At 34.8% G+C, this 6000-nt stretch overlaps 1 protein-coding gene across 10 annotated transcripts in view; it reads right to left on the bottom strand.

The window, feature by feature from the left end:
* Window positions 1-1723, bottom strand: part of LOC107224281 — a 305837-nt gene extending 304114 nt beyond the window's left edge. For 6 of the 10 annotated variants that reach the window (XM_046745085.1, XM_046745083.1, XM_046745084.1 and 3 more), the window contains exon 1: window positions 1540-1723. The gene's annotated coding sequence lies outside the window, so the exon portion shown is untranslated. The other 4 variants (XM_046745080.1, XM_046745081.1, XM_046745082.1 and 1 more) reach the window with 4 other exon arrangements.
* Between the last annotated feature and the right edge of the window lie 4277 nt (window positions 1724-6000).

Consider the following 6000-nt stretch of genomic DNA (forward strand, 5'->3'; position numbering starts at 1 on the left):
TCGGTAACTCTGATTTATGAATTTATTGTCCCTTCGGGCAAAACATTTCGATAAAGAAACAATGAACAATGTTATCATAGTTGATTTTCCGAAATAAAACTGAAGCTAATTTTTCCCCTGAAAATATCATAACGCCTGAAAAAAAAAAACAGAATCTCGTCCATGATGGATATCACGTAAGAAAAAAATTGTGCAGCAAAATTTTTTCTGCACGAAACTCAATTACGACCGAAAAAGTGACTTGAAAGATCATTTCTTGGAAGAAGTAACAAAAAGTGACTCAGTTAAAAAAAAGTGAACAATAGTGAGAAAAGTGACTGACCACCAGCCTTGCAATATCATAAGATAGTCATTCGTCAAATTGTCATACACGTAAATTTTGAAGATTTCTTTAAATATACAAAAATATCTAATGCTTAAACTGTATAAACAAAAGCTCAGATGTTGATTCTTTATTTCAAATCGCTTCGCAAAAAGGTTGAAAATCTAGTGAATTCATTCGATTTCACGTCGCGATGGCTCATTTTATTTAAAAAAAGCATTGTCTAAAAATTCACCACATCACTTTTTTCATCCTCTTGGCATCATTGAATATTCAATTTTGTAACATTGAACCAATATTCATTATCATCAAGAAATTAACTGCCAAAAAAAAAAAAAAAAACTTCTGAATGTAATCTGAATTCTAAATGGCTATCTAAAAATGATTTAAATTGGACAAACCTGTCAGATTTTCCAACAATTTTGAAGCGTTTCGACATGAAACAACGATACATGAGCTTTTTTTTATAATTTCACAATTTAACATTTTGTTTCTTCTCCAAGACATCTTCGTAGCTTACGGATATATCAATCTAATAAATATCTATTGCACGACCATATCGTATTGAAATTAATAAGAAGTATCGACTCTTGGCAAACAATCCTGGCTAATACTTTTTTTCTAAGCTAGAACAACATCCGCCTGATCTCGAAAGAGTTTTCAACCAAACGAAACTTCATTTACGTCTAACTGCATGCAGCCTAGCCAGGAAGCTTTCAACCACGTAAAACAAGTACACGAGGTAAGTAAGTAAAAGCTCCGAGGAGAAACTTTTCACCCTGCATCACAATATACATATATACCCGTATAAATTCTTATCGACATCGATTCGTGGACTGGATTCGAAGCGTAAGTTTTTGCGGATGATGGAAAATTGATCATTTTTCAAAGCACCTCAGTTTCAAGGTACGAAAAATTTTCTAATCGTAAGACAGATCGTAGAAAATGACGAAAGTCAGTTTAAAAAAATAAAACGAAAACGACATGAAAATGGTTGTAAAGCACACTAAATTAATCACTGGAGTATCCACGTTGATTTTTCTACTTTACGATGTGTAGTTTGTTTCTTATTAGTAATAATTATATACACACGAATTATACGAACCGATCAAGTTTACGAAAAAAATTATTGAAATCGTGTAACAGTAAGTTCTGAAATCTGACAATCGTTTCTTTACTTTCATATCAATTTTTAAACATTTGTAATACTCGCGTACCTATTTCGGCTTGTTTTTCTCTCTCTCTTTTATTCTTTCCTTCTTTTCAACCCCCTTTAACGTCGATTTATACGCACAATATGTTTGACCGCACAATCACGGCTCACAGAACAAATAAAGACCACCAAATGATTTCGAGTCCGGGTTAAACGCGATATCCGGTCTCGCGAAACGATCGCGGCGACGATCAGCCGCTGACTGAAACGTTGGTCCATTTTCATCTCCGTCTCACCCCTCTCGCACCCTCTTTGAAGCCCCTTTGCGCAAACCTCCGACACCGACAACCCTCAACCCGGCAAGCTTCGGTGCCGTCATAGCCTGCCACGCCTACTTGCCACTGCTATGCTGGCCGTCCTTTACACATGCATTCGTGATCTTGTCTTAGGTCAGTTTTTTAACGTTTCAACCCTTTCCCGATCTCCTTCTCGATTTCTTAACCCTTTCGGTCGCGCGATTCAGTTTGATTTTTGAGTTTTCTTGGGCACGGAAGTGCAATTATACGTCAATCCTATTACGCATCTGATGTCGGCAATTTAATCAAATTACAAAACAACCCCTTAAAATGGGGGTGAAAAACGGGTGAATTATCAGTTGCATAATTTTTGTTCTTGTATTTTGTACGCGAGAAACACGAGCATATTTTTCTCGAGGTTCAATTTAGAGAATTCAGCCAGTATTGGCTCACACAACCCTACGTTATTACTGAAAGTAATTTCTTTTCTCACAGTTTGATATAAAAGGGCGAACCCGCTAAATATACAAACTTTTTACCATTATCCTTTTTCTTTTTGGCTCAATTCAAATTATATGGAGTATTTCATGCCAACTCAGTAAACGATTATCACATTCGTGTTTGAAAGAATTTCAGTCAAACGGTTTTTTATATGATCACTGTTTTCGATTATTCTTTCCCAAGTTCTGCAACTCTCTCATGATTTTTTTAGATTTTATTTCTCTCTCTCTCTCTCTCTCTTCGCCGTTTCTGAATTCCAGAAAATTAGTGTCAAACAGCGCTCGTTTTTCGAAAACTGAGAATTTAAAAAAAATGAAGAAAAAACATTTACTTCTATGGTGCGATGACGAGAATGCCGTTAAAGATATAGAGGTTTAAAATTAAAAGGACCACCACGTTATACTCATTTACAAAACAGTGAAGCCTTCCGCAAGATCCGGTTGATGTCGTCACTCGAGGGTCTGCCTTGAATTGGAAAATTTGGCGGTAAATCAAAGTAATTTTGTAAAGTCCAGAGGATGATTGAAAAGAAATAATGTTCAATGGAAAAGTGAACGGTGATATAAAATCCATCTGCCGTTCATCAACGTATATTCTCCGGTGGCTGATCGAATGAACTTCGATTGTATCCACGTCCCTATATATTGACGGAATTTAGGTTACTTTTGTATCTGACACAGCCGACCCGTTTCATTCGTATTTCATCCTCGGTCCTGATACGGCGAGTATAAGTAAAAATGTGACGAGTGGATCGACCGTGATAAGTGGAACTAAAAAAAAAAAAAATTGTTTGAACCGTCAATGATCACGCATTTTTTCAAAATTCTAAAATAATAACAAGTTCTCACCGCAGCGTTTTGAAAAATCAAAGCTATCCGATATTTGTTTCGTCTAATTTTTCACCGTGGTTCAAGATTTGACAGGGCCGAATATTATAGAAGTGACGTGATCTTTTTTCTATGAATAAGAAATAAAATTGAAACGAATAATTATTTTGTCGCGCTTATTACCGTTCCTTAGAAATTCAAAACATTTGTCTCTTAGCAGTAAAAATCTTGACGGAATTTAAATCATTCATCTTTCATTGTTTCAATCGAGTCAACTATGTGATTCATATAAATCTTATGTAGTTGTAGCAAACGAAGATTTTTGTACACAGTATGTTAATTCAACACATAATCACAAGCCTAATATATGTCACCAAAAATATTTCATCACGATTAGGATGCGCAATTTTTTTTTTTCAAACGTTTGCAAATAACTTTTAAACAAACCACGAAATACATCTTCTCCTTAGTTGCCACATTTACTGAAACTTTGATCTAGTCTGCCAAACTTTGTGAACGATATCATAATCCGGATATTAATCAGAGCTCCAATTATCTTTGACTAACCCCCGATAAGCTTTTTTTTTAATTATTTTATAAGCGTGCTCGTCGAAGCATCAGTTGCGATCGATGATCGCTTAAAACAGCATTCTTTCTGCGTTACATTACCTTCAACTATCTAAATTCTATTTCAATTGGATACATTTTCCACAAACTCACTGTAACAGTTTATTTTACGTAATTTTAAAGCAATACAACGATATTGATTTTGAACATCGAACAGGAATATTGAATAATTGGCTATACTGCAAGAAAAAAAAGATCGATTTTACTGACTCGCTAAAAAATAGTCATCTGAACATAATGAAACATCGTTTAGCGAAATCGAAAAAATCCACTAGATTTTTAACCACTCGAATGTCGATAACTCCAGTATTTTCTACTGTCTTTACATTTGAAAACATGTTCGGAACTTGGTAGTATAATTAGTTTATAAACAGGCCATAAAATTATAATAAAAAATACCGGTTTTTGGAAAATCAACCTCCTTAATCCTTTACAGTAGAGCATCTCGTATATGAGACAGCATTTTTAAATCGGTTATTCAAGATTACAAACAATTTTTTAGCTTTCGCTGTAATTTTTATTTTATTCTTTTCTTGCATAATTGGACTTCTAAGATGTCAATTTTGATGTCTTAAGAGGAATTATCAAGATTCCGCGAATATAGTGAGCTCTGTCAATAAAGTGTTGAAAATGGTTGTTTTTACAGAATAAATATAATTCTGGGAAGGTTATGAGGACTAGAAAAGTGGAACTCGGTAATCCTGGGTATTTGGGGTTTGCTGAAAACGAAGTTGGCGTCCAAATTTCAGAATTCAAAATGGCGAACCTAACATGGTGAACTGAATATATAAAAGTTGATCCTATTCGATCATATTATACCCGGCATTTTGAATTTTGAAAATTTCTCAGATTGGGCCCCATTTTTTAAGTCAGTGGACTCTAGAACCCTTATAATATACCAACCCAACTTCAAGGAATTTTACTGCAAGGAAAAATGTATGTTTCAACGTATTAAATGAATCTTACGTTTTAATAATTTATTCAAGTGTAGACTTGATGCGCACTGAAATTGGTTTCTTTTTCGGCCACCAGATGTCACGACCAAAGTCCCAATAAATCTGACAATCTTTATGAGACAGACAGTGTGAGCTTTGTTTTTTATCCATACCTGATTTTCACAAGAATGTCCATCATTTACGACAATAGTACCGAGTCTATTTCTCTTATTGCATTCTATGTGAAAATCAGAATTTCGATTGATGTTATTTTAATTTTAAAACGTCCCGCTTTCAATGATTTCGCGATGGTGCCGCCTTAAGGGATCGTCTCAGTGTCAAATTTTCAAAAAATCGTTTTTTTTTTGCATTATCGTATAGTATACACTGTTCTAAACATTCTCTCAAATTTTTAAATCGAAATTAAAATTATTACGGTCGCTACAGCGTTTCTTGTATAAAGGGAACGGTTTTTCTACCTGCGCGTGTACTAAGGTGCTTAGGTTCTATAACCTCGCAGAATAAACTGTCCAAGCATTTCAGTTCGTTTTTGACATCCACCACGGATAGACATACGAGAGAAACCCCTAAGAAAAAAATCAAGACCTGGCATCGCCGATTGATCGTAAGTAAACGATTTATCTAAACTTTTCTAACTTCGATCTTTAAACGCGTTTTTCTCGGAATGGTGTTTTTCAAAACGGTTCCCACTCTCAAAGGAAGAGTTTTGAAGATATCTATTTCCAATTTTGAGAGAACATTTTCAACGTCATTCTCTATCGCGCTATGGAAGCTTTTTTTTTTACGAAAAACTATCGAAAAAAAAGGGCCAAATTCGATACTTTTTGTTCAAACCGCCGCCATTTTGTCACATTTCAAAAAAAAAAAAAAAAAACCTCCACAGCGCGATAGCGACTTTCCTACAGATTAATAATCTGATTGAAATTTTTGTTTCAGATCAAAATTGCGGCCGCAATCGTGGAATCCGTACAAGACCTTTTTTTTTAACCTGTCATTTCAACAATTTATTTAACTATTATATACTAAATAAATCAACGTAAGCAAAATCATTTTGTATTCGGCATGAATGTATTTATTTATAAAAAAAAAAAAAACCAGACCGATTAGTTTATTACAACGTTTAAAAAAAAAATCGCTAAAATCAGTGATTTTTCGAAGGGTCACACTGAGACGATCCCTTAAGTATGTCACTTACGTATAGTTCGAAAGCGCTGGTTAATCCGTGTCTTATGCTCAGTTAACCTCTCTTGCTGCATAGAGCGAAGGGGATGAGAGGAACTTGCCACTTGGGTTGTTCGTTTCCTGCATGCATGCATTC

Source organism: Neodiprion lecontei, chromosome 7, assembly GCF_021901455.1.
Source record: "Neodiprion lecontei isolate iyNeoLeco1 chromosome 7, iyNeoLeco1.1, whole genome shotgun sequence".
NCBI lineage: Eukaryota > Metazoa > Arthropoda > Insecta > Hymenoptera > Diprionidae > Neodiprion > Neodiprion lecontei.